The sequence below is a fragment of the Pteropus alecto genome, unplaced genomic scaffold, assembly GCF_000325575.1.
Source record: "Pteropus alecto unplaced genomic scaffold, ASM32557v1 scaffold359, whole genome shotgun sequence".
Classification (NCBI taxonomy): Eukaryota; Metazoa; Chordata; class Mammalia; order Chiroptera; family Pteropodidae; genus Pteropus; species Pteropus alecto.
The window spans coordinates 2,991,644-3,002,961 of NW_006443119.1; the positions used below are offsets into that span (position 1 = coordinate 2,991,644).

Genomic DNA, 11,318 nt, shown 5'->3' on the forward strand with positions numbered 1-11,318 from the left:
CATCTGCGTTAGAGTCCAGTATCCGTGGATTGGAGGGATGCAACTCTTCTGGAAACTGAAGAACTGTAGAATGAATCCTAATAAAAAGTGGACCGGAACTTACTCCCCAGAACTTAAACAATATCCCTACCCCACCCTAACCCACCTTCAATAAAATGTGGGAAACTGAAGAGGGTCCTCAGAAAGTAATGCAGAAGAACCAGAGGGCAGAAGACCCAGGAAGGAAGGGGAAGCAGAGGGGACATGAGAAACATAATGGCAAAGCTTTGAGTGGGACGGTGGCCCCCTGCTCTCTGCCTTGTCGGAGGTCAGCAGAAGGAAAGAGTCTCGCTGGTAACAAGAGGAAGGTGAGACTCTGAAGTACCTTCCAGTCAAAAAAGACAGTTGTCTCTGGCAAGGCACAGCAGCAAAAAGTGGTTGCATCCATACAACTCCCCCACCCCATCCCAGTTATAGGTGTGTCTGAAGAACTTCAGGAAGAGTGTAGTGAATGCCTGTCCTGCACCCTAGAGCTGGAATCAGCACCCTCCACCCTCACGCCTCTGCACTGCCTGACAGTGTTCTCACTGCAGCCTGGACAGGCTGACACTAGGAGAGGTGGGGAAGGAAGAGCAACAATAAATGGACCTCAGGCAAGAGGCAGATGCAGGTACCTAATTCCCTGGTTTATTCAGGGAGCAATGAGAGGCTCTAGTGTATCTGGGGGTCTGCTTTGCTTGAGAGTGTCTGTGGGTCCAGCCCAGCAGCCCTTTGCTTGTGGCTGGTAATTCCAGGTGGTCAGAAGATTTGTCATCATCTGCTTTTCTCGGAACTTCAATCATTGTCTCAGGTTGCAGCCGACCTTGACTTTTTCAGCTGTTGCTCCTTGTCTGCTGTTGCTCCCCCCATGCCTAATCTGCTGCGTGCAGAGTGTGTGTCTGAGCTGGAGGGTGATTCCACAAACCTGGAAATGCCAACTGCTCCTAGTCACACTCTATGCTCCAGCTGAACTGGACTGTTGGCAATTTCCCAAGTACTCCTGGCACATCCCCACCCAGGGCTTTTGCTCCTGCGGTTTCCTCTACCTAGAAGTCCTTTCACACTTTATTCAGACAGCTTCTACAGCTTCTTTAGGGCCCTGACAGGTACTGCTCATTGCAAACTTTGATCTGCCCTGCTGTCCACCTCATTTATAGCACATCAATGTTGTTTGGGGGAAGGAGATCAATGTGCCCTCCTAAAAATATTGACTTTTCAGGCTCCCTTGTTACTAGGGGTAATGATATGACACAGTCTGGCCAGTGAGATAAACTTTTTTTTTTTTTTTAATAAAAAAGGGGGAGGAAGAGCTAGCATGTGTCTTACGCTTTTCTCCTTCTTGCTCTCTGGAAAGTCTATGATGTGATGTCAGGGGTGGAGGAGTCAACTTGCAACCCATGAAGGAGACATGTTAAGGATGCTGGCCCAGAAGACAAAAGGGCCTGGGTCCTTGATGGCAGCTTCGACACCTGTACTGGCCTCCCTCTACACTTCATGTTACATGAGAAATACAAAGCCCTATTTGTTAAACCTCAGCACTCAGGCTTCTGTTCCCTTACAGCCCAAGGCAGTCCTAACTGATGTGAGTCTCATCTTGAAGCTGCTCTCTCCATTTTAACCACCCTGACAGTGGGATCTTCTCTATCTCTGAGCTCACTCGGCCCTCTGTGCTTCTCCCAGGGCAGTTTTCTTACTCTAAACATAACATCTCCACTTAAACATAAAGTCTCAGCAACTTTAAGGGACACTTGAAGGGGCAAGGAATAAATCTTCCTCTCCCTGGGAATCTCCACAGTAGCACTGGCCTTGGGAGATGTTCAGTGAGCATTGCTGGGCAGAATTCATTGCATTGGCCTCTCTGCTTCAGGATCTACCAAGACTGTAGCACCACCAAGGATTATTTTGTGTTGGTTCACAATGGGCCTCTCCATTAACTTCCAAATCCTTTGAATGTGTCCCCCATCCTCTGTCCAGGCCTGAACTCCTTCAGGGCAATGAGTCATAGGGACAACTATCCTATCCCCCTCTTTTAAGGAGCAGGATTGGAACTGATGTCACCTTGCTCTAAAGGTCTTCTCCTATCTGTCCCTCAAGACTGCACCCAATACAGCAGGTTCAGAGGCTTCCTTAGAGCCCCTCTCCCCATTACAGACTCATGGAGCAGGAGAAGTCATCTGGTTCAGTCTCTGGCCTTTAAGCAGGAATATTCTACAGCTTTAAGAGCAGACAGAGATGACACAGGGTATCTATCTCTTCAATCAAGGGAGGCAAACACCAGACTGTAAGAGGGGCTTAGGGCCAAGACTTGTTGAGAGTTCTTTGGTAGAATGCTGCCTGCTATCATCAGGGGGCATAGTCAGATGCTGGTCTGGAGTCTAGGGTATGTCTCCTTGAAGGTACTACCCCCTGTTGCAGGACCAGGAGCTAGAAGTTCTGTGTGCTTGTGTCCTCATTAATCTGTGAGCTCCATCATGACAGGGCATGCCTTATTCATATTTGTTTCTGCCACCTAACAGGATACCTGGCACAAAAAAATATACTTGATAAATATTTGTGGGAGAAAAGGAGGGAGGAAGGGCTTAAATAAAGTTGTCAGGCAAATGAATTGCTAATCAGAATGAAGCCCTGCCTTTCCCCATCCCAGCCAACCTTCTTGTGGGGCACTGGTCTTCAAATGTTGCCCTGGTTCTCCCGTCAGCCTCCAGGCCCTCCCGTCAGCCTCTGATCCAGCTCAAATTTCACCTCCTCCTTCGCCTCTTCCTGATTTTACTGTTCCAAGCAGAAGTGACCATTCAGTGTTCCAACAGCATATTGAATGTTCCATTACAGCTGAGTTGGGGATCTCTGCCCTTCTCTCTTCAACAGCAGATGGAGATACCTGAGGGCAGGGGTCAGGGCTTGTTCTTCAGACCAGCTGAGAGGGTCTTCAGGTCTCTCAGGTGAACAGATCACAGCGTAAGGTAAATGGGATGAAAATTTGGGTGAGATGGCTTCCTCCTAGGGTGAGGAGGGAGGTGGGGTGGGGTGGAAGAAGGCTGCCTTTGAGGAGGACTGGCAGGCATGCAGGGCAAAAGATGTGCCCTCCCACCAGCGGGAACGTGCCATTTGGACAGGCTTGTTTTTTATAAAGGAAATGAAGTAGCCCTTGTCACTAGAAGTCAGAACCAGGGCTGGCAGCAGGATGGAAAATGTGCCTCCACTGGCTGCTAGGAACACAGGGATCTGCATCATGGGAGACAGAACTGGGCCTCAGCCCTCTCCTGGGCCCGTGCTCAAGATCGCTAGGTCACCACATGTCCTCAAAGATAATTGTATGGACCTGAGAGACATTTTCAATTTTTCCAAAAAACTAATGAAAATTTCATCCTATGGTAAGATTAATTAAGCTAAATCAAAAGGTTTTCTTTGCTTTGGGCTGGAATTACATCAACACAGTATTCTCAGAATATGAATTGTTTGGTAAATGCAGTCTGGTAGAGAAAAATCTTTCAAAAAATACAGGGTCCTCCTTTTTGATGGTTATAAAGTTGGGAACCACTGATCCAGCTCAAATCCTTCATTCTGTAGACTGAAGCCCAGGGACATGATACAGCTGGTTAGTGGCAGGCCCAGGGCTAGGACCAGATCAACTGACCCCTGTCGACTTTTTCTGTTATATAATGTGTCTCTACGTTCTCTCTTGTCTTCACTACTCCTTCCCAAAGATAGGCTCCTCTGCGTCTGCTCATCCAATACCTTCTGCTCTCCTGTTTTACTTCTACAGGAGCCTGATACCCACATGTTTTCTGAGGTGCCCCACTGAGCCTCAGCATTTCCTGCCATCAATACGTCCACAGCTACCGGGGGGGGTTGCACCTATAAAGAAAAAGAGACATGCCAGAGGGCCCAGAGCATACGCAAACCAGGTTCATGTTTAGTTATGAGTAACAAACCTGACAGACAGTGGGTTAACTAAGAAAGTCCCTTCCCTTCCCTTCCCTTCCCTTCCCTTCCCTTCCCTTCCCTTCCTTCTTTTCTTTTCCTTCTTACCTTTCAATGCAACAAGAAGTATAGAGATAGACAGCATAAGGCAGGTACAGCTGCTCAGGGAGGTCATTAAGGTACCAGACTCGTACTATCTTCCTGTTCCATCATCCTTAGAGTGTGGACTTTCTCCTCATGATTGCAGGAGCTCCAAGTATCAAAGTCAATGTCCAGGCAAGAAGAAGAGAGAAGGGAAAAGCCCACTGCTAGACAGTATTCTCAGAATATGAATTGTTTGGTAAATGCGGTCTGGTAGAGAAAAATCTACCAGAAAACGGAGGGAAGGGAAAAGCCTACTGCTAGACAGGGTTTTCCCTCTTATTCAGAAAGGGAGGATCTCCTCTGGGATTTTTCCTACTTCTATTGACTAGAACTCATCTCATGAACACCTCTAGCTGCAAAGGATGCTAGAAATTTAAGCGTTTTCTTTTCCAGCCTCTATAACAGAGGAGGTAATATAAAAGGAGATTGAAATAGGGCAGAGTAAGCCAACATATATATGCACAATTCTCCCTGCATCCTTACCCATCCTCTCCTCCTAACCTTCCTATTCCAATGGAAGGCAACTTATGAGGCCAGTCTTTCCACTAGTGCTATGGGTCCCATGCCCTACTACCTTTGCACGCTCATTTTCTGCGTCTTCAATCTTTTCTACCCTCCTGGATCTTATTCATTATTTATACATGCTCATATCATTCCCATGTGAAAAAAATCAAACAGCTCTGGAGGTGGTGATTTAGGGACCTTGGTAAAAAAATAAAATAAAAAGGTCAAAATATTAAATTGTGTTGGTCAGTTCTTGCTGAGCTTCAGTGAATTGCTGCAAGAGATAATCATCAGTCATGTTGGTTTACATGACAGTAAGAAAGAAACAACTTACAGCTTCATTGAAGGGCCCTTTCTGCCCACAGCTAGAGGTCCAGGAGCCCTGATTTGAAGATTCATGACTCTTGCAGATGGCAAATCCAAGTCTGTTCCTCTCTTGAGTGAGGACAGGCACCTTAATCTTTCAGGTTTTGATTTTTTCCTCTTTAAAGTTCAAAAGGATAATCATGAGAATATAAGGAAATAATATACAGAGGAATAGTTTGTTATAAAATATTTTTTTTTAAGTGAGAGCTGGGGGTGGGGAAGAGAGAAAAACCCAACCTCCAAATTTAAGTACCAGATGCTCTTGGGCCAAAATCTAGCCCCATCTATGCATCTCCTGCTGTGTGAGCCAAAAATCTTTTTTCTCTCCTTAACTTTGTTTGTGTTATATTTCTGTGCAATCCAAAGCATCCTCTCTAATAAACTCATCCACTCCCATGGCTTCTAATGATTTTCAAGTCCATATCTATGGCTCTGACCTTCTTCCTCAGCTTTGGAGTGATGTATCCACTTGCTTGTATAATATTAATACTTAGATATATGCAGACACCTCAAATTCAAATGGTCTATAAGCAAACACTTCATCTTCCCTACATCTGTGTTTATTCCTCACATTCTCATGTTTTCTGTCTTAGTAGATGACATCATAATCTGTTGGCTGCCCAAGCTAGAAACACTGAAACCATTCTTTTCTCTTTCCTCTCCTTCATTTTCTACTTCCCATCACTAAGTTCTGTAACTTCCATCTCTTAAATATCTGTCTCCAATGCCACCATCTTAGTTGAGGCCATCTTCTCTTGCCTCTGTGACTATCACTGTTTATTTCCTACTTGACAGTCATTTCTCTTTTTACCTGACTATCAGAATCCCAGTTTTGCCCCAGGCAGCAACATGTCTAGCTCCAGGTAGTGAATCATAGTGAACAATACTGACACTCGATTTTGTAGCCTTGCTTGTGGTTAGAGGGGCAATATGATCCACTTCTTACCAATGAGATATAAAGAGACATCTATGATGGGCTTCTGGGAAAGCTTTGCTCATCTGAGAAGGGGAATAAGTGGTGGCTGGCAGTGTTCCTTCCTCCTTATTTCTGCTTTAAATAAGATTGCTGTTTGGAGGTAAAGCAGTCATCTTGCAACCATGAGGGGAAAAGCAAGAGAATAAAAAGCCAACACATGGAGGATGGTGGAGTGGAAGGACAGAAGAAGCCTGAGTCTTCGGGAATATCATTGAGCTGCCTAGCCATCCCTGAGGATGCCTTATGTCCTGATTTCCTGTTAGTAAACCATAAATATCATTACAGGTTTAAATTATATCGGGTATTCTCTTACTTGGAGCTGAAAGCATTCCTAACTAATAAAACCTAATTAGTCTCTCTGGCTTTGTTCTCTTTCTCTCCTTCAATCCATGCCCTGCACAGTATTCAAAGTAATTTTTTACAAACATTATTCTGATGTTGTCATTTTCTTACTTAATGCTTTCGATGGCTTCCCATCCTTTATCTTAGTGTAATTTGCATGACCAACATCACCAACTTGAAATAAAAATAAGGACCTGCCTCTTTTTATTATTCACACTAACCACTCAAGCTCCAATCTGTATCCCTTCTGGGCCTAAGGACTACAGTGGTGCTCAGTCCAAAGGAGTCGATCTTCATTCAAATTCATTCAAAAGAAGGGAGAACTTGAAGATTTGCCAGACTACTGCCAGGTTCTTTCTTTGGCCACTATTGACTATTGCATGGTCTCTCATTCGTAGCTGGTCACATTTGACTAATGCATCCCCAACTGATGCTGCATGACATCTCTATTGATCTCTGCACCAGCCATGGTGGTGAGTCTTTAAGGGAAGAGAATCCCATGTACTCATGTGACACTTAGCTAGAGTAGACCCAAAGTTACAGCTCTATTGGCTTACTCTTTTACTCTTTCTAGACTATATGTTCCATGTCAAGGTGACTGGATACATAGGGGCTCCCAGACTCAGCCACACACTGGTCAGAATCAGCCTTCATGCCAAAGCTCTTTAATCTCACAGTGTTGGACTCTAGGCTCTGCTTTGTTAGAGTTCCCTCTAACTCTGCACTGTATTGAATCAGGAGGAAGTGTGTTGGGGGAATCTCTAATATGCCTGGACCCTGCCTCCTTCTCTAGCTTCATTTTATTCCACTCTCTTCCATGTCTCTTAGCACTAATGATGCCAGACTCCTCGCTGTTTTTCATAAGCATCAAACTCTTTCTTGCCTTTAGGTTCAAGCATGCTCACTCCTCTGCCTGAACACATTCCCACTCTCTTTCCTTTAGTTAACTCTTATTCTTCTTTTAGGTCTCAGCCTAGACGTCACCCTTGTTAGAGAGGTTTACTTGACTCAACTTCCCTTCCAGAATACTCACATATTTGTTCAAGTCTACAGTTTTCATTACTAAGTAAAGTCTGTCTGTTCACTGCTTAGCACAGTACTAAAAATTAAGTGAACAAATAAATGGATGATAGCTTGGTTTGGCCCCCAGTGACACCCCCTCTTCTTTAAGTGATGAACTTCTGTTCATCCTGTACACCTTCTCACACCTCCACTGCCAAACTGATTAAATTGCCCTTCTTCTAAAGCATAGGAAATATAGTCAATAATATGGTAATGACTATGTAAAGTGCCAGGTGGGTATTAGTCAGGGGATCACTTCATAAATTATATAAATGTCTAACCACTATGCTGCACACCTGAAACTAACATTAAATAATATTGAATGTCAACTCTAATTAAAAAATTAAAAAATGGTAGGAGGAGGGTGAAGGGGAATAAGAGGATCAAATTTCCATGTATAAAGCAAATAAGTCATGGGGATATTGTGTATAGCACAGGGAATATGTTCAATAATATTGTGATAGTATAAAGTGTCAAATGGTTGCTGGGCTTATCGTGGTAATCACTTCTATAGGTATATAAATGTTGAATAAATATGTGTACACTTCAGTGTCAAATGGTTGCTGGACTTATCATGGTAATCACTTCTTTAGGTATATAAATGTTGAATAAATATGTGTACACTTGAAACTAATATAATATTCTGTGTTAGATATTTTTAATAAAAACTTTTTTAAAAGTTACCCTTCCTTCGTGTTCCAGTAGTGAATTTTACTTTCCTATCACAAGCTTACTCTACTTATATTACGATTACATGTTTACTTATCTGCCACTCCATCTACAATTTGAGCTCCTTGAGTTGTGTGGCTTTTTTTTTTTTTTTTCCATCTTTGTATCCCAAGTAGACTGCTTGGTATATAGCAAGCTCTCAATGATGTTGACTTCATAAATTGATAAGTCCATGGTGAGAAGAGCCCTGGAAATAATAGAAGTGGGGAATGGGATAGAGTCACTGATTTTGAATTTAGCTTGCTGGCCTGAGCATGGCCTAGATGAGTTCATTCTCTGCCTAACCTATTTGGGGAAGTGTATAGAGAGTTCTTTGTTTTTGTGTCTAAGTGTTTATGTGTGTAATTATGTTTAACTAGGAAAATATAAACTACCCCCTATAGAGGAAGATGGGGAAGGCCTCTGTTTCACGAGCTTAATCAGCAAGCTCCAGTGGCTATTTTCTGGTTTCCAGTGAATTTGGGGCTATGCTAAGGAAGTTTAGGAGCCAAATTTGGAGACAGAGGTTGGAGAGAGCTGAATTTCTCCACATAAGAAAATAAGAGGAATTTGGATTTTGTCCTGAGAAGATAACAGAGAAGAGGGAAAGGGGATTGGCCGAATAACATGGAGAGAGTCTGGATCTGGAGTTGTGAAAATGACCTATGGATTTTTAAAATAAGAACAGAAATGTCTGTTAAGTTGTTTGCATTGCTACAATGTAAATCTCTTCATTTCTCCAAATCTTACCAAGTTTGCCACATCACAAAAGCCTTGTGAGTCTTTTTGCCACATTCTCCATCTGCGTGGAGGAGGTGTGGGACAGGATGATAATGAGGAGTGACTGGAGGACCCTGGGTGAATGATTCATCAAAGACAGGTGTGGTCTCTGGAAGTTTGCAGAAAACTTGAGATAGGCATTAGATTTTGCAACACCCAGGGGGTGATGATGGTTCAAGCACATTGGTCTTGATATTCAGCATGACTCCCTCCAGTCTCGATGAACATTGTGTTTTTCAGTGGCAGCATGTGTGTAAGTAAGCTTTCTTTGTATAGCCGATGGTTGTGTTTGCAACTGTACCTGAAGGTGTGTGTGTTTATGTGCTGCTTTTGGATTTATGTATAGGTATGTTTGCATGTTATATCTGTTGGAATTGCTGCTAAATGTCCATGTGATCATACTTCTCTTCCTCATTCAGTCTTCACATGGGGACTGTGAGCCCTTCCTACTCCATGAGGTGTAGAGGTTTTCTCAGGATCAAACAGGCTCTCTCCCTCTGAGCCCAGCCAAATAACATGTACTCCCTGCCCCCATCTTCCCTTCTCCTGCCCCTGCCCCATTTCCCTGACTTTCTCTTCCAGCCCCAAGCACAGCCGAGGCCCTTCACCAAGAGCAGAAAAACAAAAAAAATCAGGCCACCAGATGTGTTCCATTCCATCCTCTCATACTCCGCCCCTCTTCACTGCAGGCCAATAAATTCCAAGTATATATACAGCAAGCACCTGGCATCCCCCCACACAGAGTTATGCCCTGCCTGGTGACAGACCCATGAGGTGGAAACTAGGGGTTTCTCACCTAAGCCTACCACATGGCTCACACATGTCTCTAGCACCATGGCCCAGCTCATTTGCTCTGTCTAGACAGCCCAAGCAGACCCCAGGGTGATTTTTCCCATCTGAACAAAGGGTGATACATTTGTGCCATCTGTACTGCCCTGTCTGTGTGGATACTACCTGTCTGGGTGCAGGAGACTGAGGTCTCCTGGGCAAGATCCCTGCCTGGATATTGGAGGGGCAAGAAATCAGCACCCCTGCCTCAGGTTGTGCATGGGCTGGTCCCTACCTGGAGTCCCAAGTAAGTGTCTGGGTCTCTGGAATGAACTGGGCTTCTGGGATTCTCATTGGAGACTGTTTACTTGTCGATTTGCATGGCAGGTTAACAGCCCACAGCAGTCCACTTCTTGCCAGGGACTTTCAGGAACAATTTCTCCAAGCCAGCGTGGCTCAGCCTGGATATGAGCCCTCTCTGTCCCTCCCTCTCGCCTCTCTACCCGCTTCCTCCCACAGCAGCCACGTGGAGGTGACTCATGCAGGCTCTCTGAGCCCCTGCCAAGAGCAACCAGAGGACTGCCTGGATAAAGCTGGATGAGTTACTTCAGGAGCAGGGAACCATCCAGTGTCCCCTGGAATCCCGTGGGTCTCCGTGTTCTCCTCCCAAGGAGGCTACCCTCAAAGCCTATCACCAAACCCGCTGAGGCAGCATGTGTCTTGGGGCTTCAGAGAAAGTTCACCCCTCCCCACCTGGTTCTCTCCTTTCTCCAGTAGCATACACTATAGTCAGAAACCACTGTGGGAGGGCTCTTGGCTTTTCATGGAAATATCATATAAGTAACTCACACCTAAAGCAAGCACTCCTGTGTAGTATCTTATGGTATCCTCATGATCACCCTTGAGACAGTTATTTCTCTCATTTCGAAGAAGAAGACATTGGGGATAAAAAGATACGTGAAAACAGAGCACAGAGGGTTTTTAGGGCAATAAAACTATTCTGCATGATAATATAATGGTGGGTACAGGTCTTATATATTGGTCATACAACACCAAGAGCAAACCTGAAGGTAAAGTATGGACTTTGCGTAGTGATGCTGTGTCAAAGGAGGTTCATTGACTGTCAAAAGTATACCACGCTGGAGGGGGATGTTGATAGTGGGGGAGGCTGTGCATGTGGGGGCAGGAATGTACAAGGAACCCTTGGTACTTTCTGCTCAGTTTTGCTGTAAACCTAAAAGTGCTCTAAAAAAAAAGTCTATGTCATAAATAAATAATAATAATAATAAGATTAAGTGACTCATTACGATTACACAGAACGTGTAGAACTGCGATTTGAATAGGGGTAGCATGTTCACATAGTCCATGTTCTTTCTCACTGAGGGGCCTTCTGCTAGGATGGGACAGGAGGTATTAATGAGCCAGGCTGCACCAGGTACCTGCTAGAGGTTGTCTAAGTCTTGTCACCCTGAACCCAGGGTTTCCCACATTCTAGATAGACTGCCTGAGCCTCTGAATGTACTTGGAGACTTACCAGTTAGCTCTCTTTGCCAAATGTCACTACTCACCCCAGCCCGTCATCTGTGAGCCCCACCCTCCACAAATGCAAGTCTGTAAGAGCCTCGAGACTTGATTCTTCTGTCTCTGCATTCTTAACTTGCAACACCATGTCCAACACATTAGCAAGGGCTAAAGCAACGTCTCCTGAGAGAATGACTGACTGACAGAA

The 11,318-nt window shown here is 44.5% G+C and overlaps 1 long non-coding RNA gene across 1 annotated transcript; it reads right to left on the reverse strand.

Annotated features, from left to right (window-relative positions):
• Positions 1–2,756: 2,756 nt before the first annotated feature.
• On the reverse strand, positions 2,757–10,053 carry LOC112471830. Its single transcript, XR_003043427.1, has 3 exons — positions 9,885–10,053; positions 4,048–4,189; positions 2,757–3,873 (listed from the first exon to the last, which is right to left on the reverse strand). It is a non-coding gene; the product is annotated as an uncharacterized LOC112471830 (long non-coding RNA).
• Positions 10,054–11,318: the final 1,265 nt, after the last annotated feature.